Source organism: Odocoileus virginianus, unplaced genomic scaffold, assembly GCF_023699985.2.
Source record: "Odocoileus virginianus isolate 20LAN1187 ecotype Illinois unplaced genomic scaffold, Ovbor_1.2 Unplaced_Contig_60, whole genome shotgun sequence".
NCBI classification, from domain to species: Eukaryota; Metazoa; Chordata; class Mammalia; order Artiodactyla; family Cervidae; genus Odocoileus; species Odocoileus virginianus.
This window is the reverse complement of record NW_027224377.1, coordinates 41,773-58,295: the sequence shown is the minus strand read 5'-3', so window position 1 is coordinate 58,295 and position 16,523 is coordinate 41,773. Positions and strand designations below refer to the sequence as shown.

Genomic DNA, 16,523 nt, shown 5'->3' with positions numbered 1-16,523 from the left:
CCAGAAAAATAAATGACCCAATCAAAAAATGGGCCAAAGAACTCAACAGACATTTCTCCAAGGAAGACATACAGATGGCTAACAAACACATGAATAGATGCTCAACATCACTCATTATCAGAGAAATGCAAATCAAAACCACAATGAGGTACCATTACACGCCAGTCAGGATGGCTGCTATCCAAAAGTCTACAAGCAATACATGCTGGAGAGGGTGTGGAGAAAAGGGAACCCTCTTACACTGTTGGTGGGAATGCAAATTAGTACAGCCACTATGGAAAACAGTGTGGAGATTTCTTAAAAAGCTGGAGATAGAACTGCCATATGACTCGGCAATCCCACTTCTGGGCATACACACCGAGGAAACCAGATCTGAAAGAGACACGTGCACCCCAATGTTCATCGCAGCACTGTTTATAATAGCCAGGACATGGAAGCAACCCAGATGCCCATCAGCAGACGAATGGATGAGGAAGCTGTGGTACATATACACCATGGAATATTACTCAGCCATTAAAAAGAATTCATTTGAATCAGTTCTAATGAGATGGATGAAACTGGAGCCCATTATACAGAGCAAAGTAAGCCAGAAAGATAAAGACCATTACAGTATACTAACACATATATATGGAATTTAGAAAGATGGTAACGATAACCCTATATGCAAAACAGAAAAAGAGACTCAGATGTATAGAACAGACTTGTGGACTCTGGGAGAAGGCGAGGGTGGGATGTTTCAAGAGAACAGCATTGAAACATGTATATTATCTAGGGTGAAACAGATCACCAGCCCAGGTTGGGTGCATGAGACAAGTGCTCGGGCCTGGTGGACTGGGAAGACCCAGAGGGATCGGGTGGAGAGGGAGGTGGGAGGGGGCACTGGGATGGGGAATACATGTAAATCCATGGCTAATTCATTTCAATGTATGACAAAAACTACTGTAATGATGTAAAGTAATTAGTCTCCAACTAATAAAAATAAATGGAAAAAAATAAAAATAAAAAAAAACTACCATATGATTCAGTGATCCAACTCCTAGGAATATATCCAGAGAAAACCACAATTTGAAGGGACGCATGCACCCCAATATTCATTATAGCACTATTTACAATAGCCAGGACATAGAAGCAACCTAAATGCCCATCAACAGAGGAATGGATGAAGAATATGTGGTGTGTATATACAATGGAATATTATAAAAAATGAAACAGTGCCATTCACAGAGATGTGGATGGACCTAGAGTCTCTCATACAGAGTGAAGTAAGTCAGAAAGAGTAAAACAAACATTGAATAATATCACTTACATGTGGAATCTAAAAAATGGTACAGATGAACTTATTTGCAAAGCAAAAATAGAGTCACACATATAGAGAACAAACACGGTTACCAAGTGGGGAAGGGGGAGTGGAAAGAATTGGGAGATTGGGGCTGACATATACACACTACTATATATAAAACAAATAAACAATAAGAATCCACTGTATTGCACAGAGAACTCTATTCAGTTGTGACCTAAATGGAAAGGAAATCCAAAAAGGAGGGGATATATCTAGAGGTATGATTGATTCACTTTGCTGTACAGCAAGAAACTAATGCAACATTGTAAAGCAACTATACTCTGATTAAAATTAATTTTAAAAAAGAACTATGAGGATCTGTAGAAATGTGTGTGCCAAGTTTAATTTTTAAATATGAATAAAATAAAGTGTTATATAGGTTTCCTCACATATGAAAAAGCTTTTATTTTAAAAATTAGAAGCCAAATTATATGATGTAATTATTATATAATATGTTGTTTGGTACCTTAACATAAAGATACCAATGTTTTCAATTATTATTTTCATAAATCAAAACTGTTCATAAAAATTATAAATGTGAGTGTAGTTTGGCATAACCGCAACTGCTGACAGCAGTGATTAGCAACAGAACACAGCACAAAAACATATGGGAATGAGTTTGTGGTGGCAGAAGGCTGGTCTGAGGAACATGGGTACACAGATGCAAAGGAAGAGTGAAAAAGAACTGATAAAAGAACAGTTTTTTAACTGTTTTAAGGATAATTAATATTGTTTTGTGATATAAGTACCAGAACTTCAAGAGAAAAAAGTTGAAGTAGCATAAGCAATGAAGTACAATTTAAGTAGAGATCACTGTTACAGCTGATGAACTAATGATCATCTCTGGGACCATCGGATCATGCTCAATGGGAAACCATGTGAAGTTTTTTTTTAATAAATATCACCAGTTTCATTACCTCATTTCTGTCCAAACTGCCTGGAAAGACACACTAGAGTTGTGTTTAATGAGTAAAAAGTATGTGGACAAAGAGTAATAACTCAGTATGTATCTCAGTTCTACCACTAACTTGAAGTTTGCTCAAACATGCCATCCCTCATCCATGGGCAAAATCTACACTCTCTCCAAAAGACTGAAATCCCGGCCTGGGAAGGAAGTCCACATTCTAAATGACTTCCTTCCTTGGATACTCATTTCTCAGTCAAAGGGCTTTTTTCTAGAGCTCGTTACCCTTTTCATAGTCAGCACCCTGATATAATTAATGATCACATGTGAACTTTTTCAGTTCAAATCACTCCGTTCTGATCTCTAGACCCCATCTAACACAGTATGGAAAATGCATAATACGATGCTTGTCATTGTATCACATTGTATGACATGACATAAGCATGTCATAAATAGTATTTCTTTTACTGTACAATCAAGATTTAATGAACAAGAAAATTCACACAAAAAATCTATATTGAGGCCAGAGTCCAAAGTAAAGGCATATCATTAGGCATGTTTCAATAATCAGTAGTAACTGACACATCTCCACATTATATAAGACCAATTCAAAACTCTAGATTTGTGCTTTTTAGCTTCTGAATATATTTACAGATTTCCTCTTAAATAGGTAAGTATTTATTTATTAGGAAGCATTAAGTTGTGATAAGGAGAGTGAGAGCTGGGAGACCGTAAGTCTGGATTCCAACCCAAGCTTTAGTTCTTATGCTTAAGTGGCTATCAGCAAGTATTATTCATTTCATTGTTAGATTTGATATATTAATCAAGAGGCTTGGATAAGAGTGGCTCTGTTACTTCTATCTGCAATGTTTAATGATTCTGTTTAACTATTATCTGAAGTCACTTTTTTCTTCTGGAGTTTCTTCATAGCATGTTTTACCTCAGCATTTCTGAGGGTATAGATTAGAGGATTTAACATAGGGGCCACCACAGTGTAAAAGACAGCAACATCTTTATCAATGGGCAGAGTGGTGACTGGGCGAAGATAAACAAACATGCAGGGCACTAAAGACACAACAGCTACTGTGATGCGAGACACCCATGTAGAAAGAGCTCTGCGTCTCCCCTCCAGGCTAGAGTTCTTTAGGGAGCGCAAGATGACCACATAGGAGACCAACAGGAGGAGGAGGTTTAACAGGCAGATGAACCCACTGTTGGCAGCAACAAAGAGACCAAGGATGTGGGTGTCCACGCAGACAAGCTTCAACAAAGGGTACAAGTCACACATGAAGTGGTCTATGACATTGGGGCCACAGAAGGGCAGCCGGACTGTAAAGAGGATCTGAACGCTTGCGTGGAGAAACCCTCCGGTCCAGGCCACCCCCAGCAGGAGGAGGCACAGCCTGTGGCTCATGATGGCCGTGTAGTGCAGAGGTTTTCAGATGGCCACATAGCGGTCATAGGCCATCTCTGTGAGCAGGATCTCAGTAGCACCAAAAATGTGCTCTAGATAGACTTGAGACATACACCCATTAAAGGAGATTGTTTTGATCTCCTGAAGGGAGTCCACAATCAACTGAGGAGCTGAAGAAGAAGACTAGATTGCATCTACCAAGGAAAGGTGGGTCAGGAAGAAGTACATGGGGGAGTTCAGAGCCTGGCTGGTGGTGATGGTGACCACAATGAGCAGGTTGCCTGAGAGGGTTACCATGTACAAGACCAAAAACACCACAAACACTACTTTTTGCATTTGGGGGTTCTGTGTAAGACCTACTAGAATGAACACAGTCACATTCCTTTCATTCTCCATCTATGTGGTGTGGGTAATAAAAACTCAGGGAAAGAATACTTTACCTTAAAAAGAAAATAAAAAAGAACCATAAAAGGGTCAAATACACCAGAACTCTGCCTTTTTAACAGTTCTCTGATAATCTCACAGATGAGTCTTGCTTTCCCCAAAACTCTGTAGGAGTAGTATCTTAAAACTTCTTTTAGTTGACTTAGCCTTTTTTTAAAAAAATTCTAATCTTAAGCTATTTTTGTAAGACATAGGATAACCAGAAGAAAGAAATTCAATTTCCTTGACCATAGTACCTGAAATATTTCAATGGAACATCAATATAATGGAAAAATTGGGCCATTAGATGTAACAATTTTGAAGGACAATCTAAAAGTTATGTACAAAATAACATGAATAAAAAATCACAAAAGTCTATATTTACAAATTATGTAAAAATAGGTAAAAATTTAGTGAATATACTTACTTAATTAGCATTTAAAGATTACAGATTTTATATGCATCTTTTAAAAATAAAGTTCAAATTCAAAAATTTCACTTAGAAAATGTTATATACTTTTCTAATCTATGTTAAAACATATGTATAGAAGATTGGTAAGAAAAATAATTTAATACATTGAGGACATTTGCTCCTGAATGTGAGATTATGGTTGATATTTTATTTCTCATATTTTTCAGTATTTTCTAAATTTCTACAGCTTGCATTACTACTTCTATCATGAGAAAATAAATATAATTTTCATGTTTTTTCTTAGAGTTGTAATGTTGAAACTGTCATTTTAAATTGATTGGAATATGCATGAGATGGTAACAATAACCCTATATGCAAAAAAAGAAAAAGAGACTCAGATGTATAGAACAGACTTGTGGACTCTATGGGAGAACCCGGGGGTGGGATGTTTCAAGAGAACAGCATCGAAACATGTATATCTAGGGTGAAACAGATCACCAGCCCAGGTTGGATGCATGAGACAAGTGCTCAGGCCTGGTGCACTGGGAGGACCCAGAGGGATGGGGTGGAGAGGGAGGTGGGAGGGGGGACCGGGATGGGGAATACATGTAAATCCATGGCTAATTCAATGTATGACAAAAACCACTGCAATGATGTAAAGTAATTAGCCTCCAACTAATAAAAATAAATGGAAAAAAAAAAAACAAAAAACAAAATGGGATGTAATTTAATGGTGAAAATACATTTTTGTGTTATATCACTGGGATTTTGGCCTTCAAATATGTAAAAAAAAAAAAGAGAAAACAGATATAATTGTACTTTTGTATATCATGGGACCCCAAGAAATATCTGAATATAATTTTAGTTAACTGCTCTAATGTACTTGCAATTGTTATCAATTCACCAACTAGACATAGAGTGAGGGCATAACTGGCACTCACTGACTTCAGAAAATTAGGATGAAGGGTAAGGCTGCCCCGACTGCCCCATGGGTCACTTATAATTACCTTAGATCCCATCTTTATTCTACCAACAAAAATGTTGGTCTCTGCATTTAACTTATACCATTTATACTGGTAGCCAATAAGTCCTCTGAATAACCAACCGATCAGTTTACTACAAAGTTTATTTCAACTACTTGATATAATAGTAATACACATATTATTCAATTAAACTTTAAGGTAGTATATAAAACTAAGTTTTATAGGACATCAATAATGACATTTTTAATGTTCACTTTTTCCTGTATCTCAGACTCCATTATTCTCTTTATATATTCTTAAAGCAAAAAAGCAGTGAATAGTAAAATGATTTCTCCCAGTTACACATGGTCAAGGTGAATAATGAGTTATGTGTAAAGGAAATCTCTTCCAGATGATCCTAAAAACTCTCCATTGAGAAGCTAGCTTTAGAGTTCCAAGCCCCAGGATAGTAGTCTCCTTTCTGGATAGCCCAGTGCATCACAGAATCCTTCCAGGGACAAGAACACTTGAGGAACAAGTTTAATATACTTCTATTTGCCAATTTTTCCCTAGAGAAGATGGCCTTTGCGAGAACCAAGAACCAAATAATTTCCTGAATGTCTGTACCAAAGGTTGGATTTCATGATCAAAATAAGATAGAAAATTCCAAACATGACCCACCTATTCTCATTATTTCACTTATTGCTTCTGTTTCTTGCAAACCTTGAAGTGATTAGAACTGTTAAAAATAGTCCTAACATCAATGTTTTTGATATCCTCTATTAACTGACAGACTCAAACACATGATAATTTTCTTCTGTACTAGACTTAACTGTGCCTATTAACACTCAAATCCTCTATGATACATATTTTTGGAGAAATGAGAAATAGTGTTAATCTCACAGAGTAATTCTTATCTCTCATCAAGGCATTCATGCTGCAACTGAGAAGCAATAACTTAAGCAGATAAATTTTCTTCCAAGCAGAGAAACCTCTATTATTTGTTTAAATTCCATATACTCAAACATTATATGACACAAACTTTTACTATAAATCTGCTGTTTTCTCATTCTTAATAGAATGCAGAGATTAATTTTCCGCCATGTGGTTCTTATGGGCTTCCCAGGTGGCACTAGAGGTAAAGAACCTGCCTGCCAGTATAGGAGACATAAGAGACACAGGTTCAATCCCTGGGTCAGGAAGATCCCCAGAGGAAGGCATGGCAACCCACTCTAGTATTTTTGCCTGGAGAACCCCCAAGGATAGAGAAGCCTGTCCAGCGATAGTGCATAGGGCCGCAAAGAGTCAGACATGACTGAAGCAACTTACCACACATTGTTCTTATAATAATCTTTAAATGTTGTTGAGATTTTGCTATGTGTTATCACTATACTAAAGCTTTATGTGCACTATTCCATTTAACAACACCTTCACAACAATCTTATGAGTTTGGTACACTATTATCTATAGTCTAAAGAAAAGTAAATGTGGTTAGAAGGTAAACAATTTGTCCAAGTCAAAATGATGAAAAAATAAAATAAAGTCTGTATTAAAAACCAGGATGTCTGGCTCTAGTTCTTTGGAATTTAGCTCTCCAGTGTAGATCCAGTTTACTTCTGGGAATCAGCAACGTCAGAGTTTGGACAAAGCTACCACCTGTGACCATATGTAATCCATAGCAGTTATTTGGCTAAACCGTGAAATGTACAGTTAGATGTTAATGAGTTCAGGATCTATTTAACAATTTCAGAATTTTTGTGCCCTAAAATTCTTCCAGTACCAATGAATAGTTAGGGAGTTTTGGATGGACATGTACACATTGCTAGATTTAAAATGGATAATCAACAAAGACCTACTGTAGGGCGCATGAAACTCTGATCAATGTTATGTGGCACCCAGGAGAGGAGGGGAGTTTGGGGGAGAATAGATACACATATTATGTGTATGGCTGAGTCATTGTTAATTGGCTATACCCCAATACAAAATTAGAAGTTTAAAACATTTTTTTCCAGGACTTGCATTTTATCAACTCATATTCTCTTTAAAGATGAGGCAGCTGAGGTCCAGAGAGGAAACACAGCTGATTAGTAGCAGACAAGAATCCAAGTTTTCTAATGCCCAACACAGTGATTTTTTTTTTCCCACCACCACACCTTACCTTCCTTAAGATGACTTAAGTCCAGTGTATACAAGGGCAAATAAACAAACAAAAAACACCTTAACGTGACAAAGAAAATTAACTTTCATCTTTTGTCTTCAGCAATATGCATCCTGACTCTCTAAGATAAAGATCTAAGTCTGAGGTCAGGGATGAAGAAATTCAGTCATTTGCAGAGACCACATCCATTCCAGCAGAAATAAGATCTTACCTGCTTAGAAGATCCAAGAATGTTTAAATGTAATCAGAAGAAAAAGTTCCCCAGAGCTTGCGATTTAATGTATATTCCCAACTACAGCAAAGGGTACATTCTTTATAGCATTCTTGTAGATGCCATATATTAACACATTTTCCACTTGGAATTCAATATTTGAGCTGAAGATTTCCTTCAAAGAACAGAATCTAAATGCTGACCTTCCCTTTAGTCCCAGGCTGACTTAAAAATTGACTTCAGAATCCACAAATTGTAATCCTATTCTGGATAAATTACAGATAATTCCATATACATGGAGGAGAACAAATATTTCTGCAAAAGATCTCAGGGTATCTAAAAGTAATCCATAAAACATTAGGAAGTAAACCTTTAATGAGCTTCATTGTAAAAAAAAGATCCCTTGGAGGAAAAAAGAATTGTAAAAACTTGAAAAAAAAAAAAAAACCAACAATTCTAGTTCACTTACCACGGTTGCCTCTGTAGTTAAGGAGAATGCCCAAGGCATTTAGTAATAAGAAATAACCATTACTTGTAATGTCAAATCATGCATATTTCTCAAGTCCCCACTGCCTGGATAATTCTACAGGAAGCAGAGATGTAAAAATGACACAAATTTATTTAAAAGGATTCAGCATCCTCCAATGTCTTGGAAAATCAAGTCAAAATAAAAGAAAATGGTATGTTGAATTTGAAACCCAAAGTGTTAGGTACTAAGAAGAATCTTCTGATATTCATAACTTAGTCTATGGCTAATAGAACAAGAGACACAAATATTTCTTTTTTTTTTTTTTCATTTATTTTAATTAGTTGGAGGCTAATTACTTTACAACATTGCAGTGGTTTTTGTCATACATTGAAATGAATTAGCCATGGATTTACATGTATTCCCCATCCCGGTCCCCCCTCCCACCTCCCTCTCCACCCCATCCCTCTGGGTCTTCCCAGTGCACCAGCCCCGAGCACTTGTCTCATGCATCCAACCTGGGCTGGTGATCTGATTCACCCCAGATAATATACATGTTTCGATGCTGTTCTCTTGAAACATTCCACCCTCGCCTTCTCCCACAGAGTCCACAAGTCTGTTCTATACATCTGAGTCTCTTTTTCTGTTTTGCATATAGGGTTATCATTACCATCTTTCTAAATTCCATATATATGTGTTAGTATACTGTAATGGTCTTTATCTTTCTGGCTTACTTTGCTCTGTATAATGGGCTCCAGTTTCATCCATCTCATTAGAACTGATTCAAATGAATTCTTTTTAATGGCTGAGTAATATTCCATGGGAGACACACATATTTCTGTTACCTAATAAGCCTTTCTTAGTCTTCTCTTCACCCCACTCCAGTACTCTTTCCTGGAAAATCCCATGGACGGAGGAGCCTGGTAGGCTGCAGTCCATGGGGTTGCACAGAGTCAGACATGACTGAAGTGACTTAGCAGTAGCAGCAGTATCAGTCTTCTCTTAAAATGAGGAAACATCTTCTCCATGAATCTTAGTGTTTAGAGAGGATACTGAGAACATCAAAGAACCAATCTTTCTATCTAAGGCTTTATCCTCCCTAAAAATAATTACCTCTGTTTTTTAAGATTTTGCCAGAAGCTGATATTTGGGAGATTTCATCCATGAACAACACATTATCACCTGATTGGTTCTTTTCCTGCACTTTAACAGCCTGCATTCTTGGTTTGGAAAATTATGTGATAAAGCTGAGGCATGAAGGACTCTAAATGATGGAACCATGGGGTTTCATCCAGGTGGAATATCCCTAAGAAAATTTACTCACTGACTGAGGTCACCAGAGGAGGTTGAGATACATATAGGTTCATGATTATTATATCTTGAGTAACTGACTATTAATCATTATAAAATGTCTTTCTTGGTCTATAGCAACAATTTATGGCCTAAAGTTTATTTTGTCCTATATTTGCATTGTCTATTCTTTCACCTCTCTTGTTACTATTTCCATAATATATATTTCTTGACATTTTCACTTTCCACTATCTGTGTCTTTGAATTATGGACCTTGTAGATAAAATATATATGAATCATGTTTTTTGTCAATTCTGCCAATCTCTGCCTATTAATTGGAATGCAAGGAGATCCAACCAGTCCATCCTAAAGGAGATCAGTCCTGGGTGTTCATTGGAAGGACTGATGATGAAGCTGAAACTCCAGTACTTTGGCCACCTCATGCAAAGAGTTGACTCATTGGAAAAGACCCTGATGCTGTGAGGGATTGGGGGCAGGAGGAGAAGGGGACGACAGAGGATGAGATAGTTGGATGGCATCACCGACTCGATGGACATGAGTTTGAGTAAACTCCGGGAGTTTGTGATGGACAGGGAGGCCTGGCCTGCTGCGATTCATGGGGTCGCAAAGAGTCGGACACGACTGAGCGACTGAACTGAACTGAAACCATTTCTATCTTATATAATTACTGGTAAGATAGGATTTACATCTTACTTCTGCTAGTCCTTTCCCCTTTCCACTTCTTCATCCTTTCCCCTGTGTAGGTCTATAAAATTATGGAAACCTTTTATTCAGGGCTCCTTCAACAATGAGATGACTCCCATAGCTGTGCTAATCCATCTGACTCTTGACTATGCAATGTTTCATGAGGGATAATGGAACAGGGGGAAGCTGATACTTACTCTACTTTTAACCTGTCACTTATACTATGTCAGCAAATGATTAAGGCTGCTGCTTTCATTTGTGGCTTATTAATTTATTCATTCCTCTGTCATCTGACAACTCAGTTCTCTCTTCTGCTCAGCTGAGCCTTTGAGTCTATATATAAAATTATGATATCTGTGAATAACAGTGGTCTTATATTTTATTTTCCCATCTTGATACCTTTCATTTTATTTTCCTATTGTATTGTGTTGGATATGCTTCCCAGATTGTGCTAGAGAACCCACCTTCCAATGCAGGAGACATAAGAGATGCAGGTTTGATCCCTGGGTCAAGAAGATCCCCTGGAGGAGGGCATGGCAACCCACTCCAGTATTCCTGCCTGGAGAATCCCATGGAAAGAGGAGCCTGGTGGGCTACAGGTCCATAGGGTTGCAAAGAGTAGGACATGACTGAAGCGACTTAGCACATTATATTGGATAAGACCTCCAATGCTATATTAAATATAATATTTTATATATCCAATGCTATATTAAATTTCTGAGACTTTCCAGGAAACCATGCCCCAGAAATCCACAGATTCTATCCTTTGACTCCTGGTCAAGACATTAAATTAAAATCACTCATAATTATTTATTTCCTGCATATATCATTTATAGAACAGAAAAGAACAGATTGACATTTGCCAAACTGCTAATGCCCTGTATCATCAAATGAGGTGTGGGCATTTTTAAAAGAAGCATTTCAGTTAACCAAATATTTCACCACAAACTTGTTCATAAGGATGCATGAGTTTGATAACTGTTTTATCTCTTCCGACCACTAAAATTTAAACTTAATGAAAGGTATCAATATATTGATTATATAACAATTCATTGATTGTTAACTAACTCTAGTTCCTCCTCTAACAAATCAGCTTTCATCGGATGAATATCATGAGGAGATTTTAATTCAATTTCCTAATATGTTTGATCATCAATATCAGTATTATCACAGATTTAATTGAAATCAAATTAATCCTACTAGTTGTACTTAATTAACCCCCCAAAAGATACATTATGATTTATATATCAGTTCTCTTTACAGCAACAATTATTTCTTTCTATTATTTGAATTAATTTTCACTTAGATCCCCCCATTTGATATAATCCAGGGTTCCCCTTATCTTCCAGTTATCTAAGGCCCATTTTGCAGACTCTATTACAAATCCATTGGATACTTAATAAGAATCAGTACAGTACATCTGATGCCACTACCATTATAACCCACTTCTCGTTCCACAAGGAACACCACTCTTCATTCTACTCATTGAGTGGATTTACATTTTCCTCTTCAGTGAATTAGTTTCTATGCTCCTACTTACCAGATTGTAAATAATACTGATTTTAGACATCCTCCAATAACTGATCATAAGGGAGGGACTCCTTCAGCCATGAGGTTTAGATAGTCTTCAGGAGGATCTAATATAGGGCTTGAAGGCAAAGCAGCCATTGTTCATACATGCAATGATTACCACATTCACATATTCTTAAATTTGATTTCCTATTTGATAAAATAACTCTTCTGTTCATTTCCCTACATACTAGAATGATGATCTGACATAATTTGGGGTACTTTAGATCTCAATAATATATGTCCTTTAGTAGTAAAAAGCAGTTTCAGGTAAAGTTCAATTACCAGCTAGCAAATCATCTTTAAATGTGTTATTTTTAAGTGTTTCAGGTAACTTCTTAGTCCAAATTCCCACTGATTAACAATAAGTGGCAGTTCTGGCATCCCCTTGCAAAAAAGCATTATTCAGAAAAGAAAAAAAAATGTTGTTATGACTCTTTTTAGGAACAGAGAAGCATCACTCAGAAGTGCACCCACATGTGGAGAAAAGGGAATGCTTCTACACAGTTAGTGGCAATGTATATTGGTGCAGCCGCTATGGAAAATAGGATGGAGGTTCCTCAAAAAAAAAAAAAAAAAAACTAGAGTTGCCATATGACTCAGCAATTCCACTTCTGCGCATATACTCAGAAAAAACTAATTTTAAAAGATACAGGCACTCCTACATTCATAGCAACACTATTTACAATAGGCAATACAAGGAAACAGCCTAAATGCCCATAACAGAGGAATGGATAAAGAAAGATGTGGTACATATATACAATGGAATATTATTCAACCATCGAAAAAATGAAACAATGCATTTGCAGCAACATGAATGGACCTAGAGATTATCATACTAAGCAAAGTAAGTCAGAAAGAGAAACACAAATACCATATGATATCACTTATATGTGGAATCTAAAATATGACACCAAAAAATGCGTGGGTATACATATATGCACAATTGCTTCACTTTGCTATACACTTGAAACTAACACAATATTGCAAATCAACTACGCATCAATAAAAAAATTTAATAAATAAATAAAATATGACACAAATGACACATCTACAAAACAGAAACAGACACACAGACATAGAGAACAGAGTTGTAGTTGCCAAGGGGGAAGTTGGATAGGGGAGGGAAGGAAGGGAATGGGAGTTTAGGATTAGCAGATGCAAACCATTATATACAAGATGGATAAACAAGGTCGTACTATTTAGCACCAGAAACTATATTCAATAGCTTGTGACAAAACATAATGGAAAAGAATATATATATATACACATACATATGTGTGTATAACTGAGTCACTTTGCTGTACAGAAGAAATTAACACAACATTGTAAATCAACTATACTTCAATAAATTTTTTTTAAAAAGTAATACCCATAGTTTTTTTCTTTTCTTTCTTAGCTGGAATTGTGTCACATGCCTATCCCTAAGTTTATCACTAGAAAGGAGAAAAACATAGTCATAGTTACTTAAACTAATTCAGATTCACACTATGGCCTGGGGATGGACCACAGATTCCCCCAAACACATGGCCACCTGGCACCAGAACAAATGGAGCTCTGGTTGAAAGAAAGAAGATGAGAAATGGCTACTCTGTGGACAACTAACACTGTCCCATACCTAATAAGCCTCTACTGATTACTCCCTTCTCACTCCTGTATCTATAACTTTATCGCTCCTTCCCTGCCCCCTCCCATTTCCCTTGCCCTCCTCCTTCCTATACCTCTTCCTCTTTTCCTCTCTCCCAATTTCTCACCCTCCCTCATCTCCTCTCTTTTTAAGCTCTTCCCACTGGTATTTAGACATGACCAACTTTCTCCCATTTTGAAAAACAATCATCTTCAATCCCATATCCCAAGACAGTACCTAAGTACCTAATTTGATTCTAATCAACCTATGAGGTACTGTTATTATCTCTCTATATAAGATAGAGGAAACTGAGCCACAGAGAAGTTGAATAACTTACCCAAGATTACACAGCTTAGCCAGGATTCAATAAATGATGATCAACAGTATTATAGTAGTGGAGAAATGCAAATTTTTCTCAACTTATTTCAGGAAATATTTTTATGCATAAAGAACTAATAGGTAATTTTATATGCTATGTTTTGGTGTTCTTCCCAATAACCCCTATTTATTTAAGATGTATTTAAGCTGTTTAACAGGTTCTGGTAAGTTCAATGACAAGCATAAAATCTACAGTACATAGAACTTATCATCAATACCCAGGTTCATGTCTTTGGTATATTATTTCTCTAAGACTCCACCATGCCCCATTCATATAGAGAGTATCCCTGGTCCTAGGTCTGAACATCTGCTCAGTCTTCCCTTCTACTCTGAAAACATCAGGAAATTTCCAGAATGAAAACTCCCAAGAGAGTGCTTAGGAAGATATCCCAGATGGGGGCCAAATGTGGAAAGGAAGATGAGAAATATTCTCTTTTCTCAATGGTCCTTTCTGGTCAGTGCTACACAGGGGATCTGTCTGAGGAATACGTCCTCCCTGCCACTGGTGATAGAAGCAAAGCCTCTACATAATGCACAGTTGGTCTGAATCAGCACCTCCTCCCCCACCAATCCCAGTGCAAAAAGCACATCACAGAAGAATCAGTGTCCAGTGCCCTACAATAACATAATTGTTAGAGCTCAAGCTTAGAAATTAGACCAGCTTGTATTTCAATCCAAGGTCTACTTATTATTAGCTTTTTTTATCTCAAAAGTTGCTCACAGTAAACATCAATTTTCATTTACATAAAGTAGGATTAATATATCCCACATGGAGATTATTTGAGAATTAGATGAAATACCACCTGTAGAACAGTGATGTAAATATAGAGTGCTCATTATCTGTTAGTTCTCATTGCATTTACATTTCCTGTATCTCCTACAACCTTTCTAGGACTCCACTACACTGTCAGATTTTTTAGTGAGAGAAGGCTGAACATCCATAGATTTCTGAACTATAATGACTTATGAATCAGTATTCAATACTTTAAAACTTAACCTTCCTTCTCTCTTAATTTCTGTATTTGCCCAGATTTTACCAACAATAAGAATAAAGAAGTCATGTATGTGAGTTGAGACAATTCTTTCCAGAAACTTGAATCAGTCAGGCCTCTGATTTCCTCTGTGCTTCCTGATTTCCTCTGATTTCCTGATGTGGTCTGGTTTCCTATACAGAAAGTGACAACAGACAACAGTGAGCTTTTGCATTATGCCAAGCACCATTGTAAGTACTTTACATGTGCTAACTGATAGAAACCCCACAATATCCTGTGGCAGGTACTCCTATCACCCTCTTCTTACAAGTGTTAGAACTCAGGTATAAAGAAAGAGGCTGAGGAGCTTGCCCAAGGTCACAGTTAGCAAACAGAAGAGACAGCAAAACTCTTACAGTTAATCATGGTTCACTATTCTACTAAAACCAGTTTCTCTAGCCTGGCAGTTGCTCAGTCATGTCTGACTCTTTGCAATCCCAAGGACTGTAGCCCCCTAGGCTCCTCTGCCCATGGAATTCTCCAGGAGAGAATACTGGATTGGGCTGCCATTCCCTTCTCCAGGGCACCTTCTCAACCCAAGGACTGAACCCAGATCTCCTGCACTGCAGGCAAATTCTTTACCATCTGAGCCACTCTAGTCTACATGCCTTTATCTACAGGGCATTAGCAGTAGAATAGCAGTTCTGCAGGGACTTAGATATTTCCACATGTTCTCTTCCTCAATCCCCTCTATAACTCTGTGAGACAGGTATGAATAAGGCTGTTTTATGAACACTAGGGAGCTCATGCATCCATTATCCCATGACTAGAACCTTCTGCGCCTTGGGTCCAGAGTCCAAGATCATTTTCTAAACACAGTCATAGAGAGCCTGCAAACCCAGCCCATATGCCCCTCCCTCATCTCCTTGATCACAGGTGCCATGGCCACAAGAGAGAATGGATAAACTGGTTTGGCTGCCATCTTGGTTGAAGCTGCTAGTTCTAATCCTCTGGGAGTTGAGAGATCAGAGACTCCCTAACTCCTTGCACTTGAGTAATACGTATTTAAATATTTCCCTGTAACCACACTGGAAAGTGTTGATAAAGATGAACCCTGGAAGACCATATAAGCATAACCATCCCCAGATCACAGAAACTGTGTGGTTTTGAGTCTCCAACACATTTGGATCCAGACTCCCAGGAACCAAAGAATATATCTAAAGGCTGAGAACAAGTTTAGTAATAAAAATATTTGAAAGAGCTAACTTCAGGAAATTGCTACTTCAAATCAAGTTTTATTTGTTGCTGATTTTATGGTGCTTGCAATTCCTAATTTTTCTACTTTAACAGTTTGCTATTTCCAGGGCTTTAAGTCAGGATAGATCTCAGACCAAGTGGCTCTTTTTAATATACTTTGGGCACAAGAAAGACTGTCAAATGTATAATAAGATAGCATAAGTGAAAATTCCCTCCATTGGTTAGCTTTTTCCCCCCATCACTTTTTTTTTAAGCCTAGGGCTTTGGAAGGTGTCTGAATAAAGGAATTTGTTATCTGAGCTGAGATGTGTGTGCCTTACTCACATGACAGTATGAGCCAATGAAGCAAACCTAAAACCCAGTCCATGAACTCAGCATTATTTAGGAATTCTCTTTCAGCAATCATTTTCAAATAATTAAGTAAAGAAAAGGAAATT

General features: G+C 37.3%; 1 pseudogene; it reads right to left on the bottom strand.

Moving 5' to 3' along the window:
- Nucleotides 1-3,126: 3,126 nt before the first annotated feature.
- On the bottom strand, nt 3,127-4,053 carry LOC110145713 (olfactory receptor 4C12-like; annotated as a pseudogene).
- Nucleotides 4,054-16,523: the final 12,470 nt, after the last annotated feature.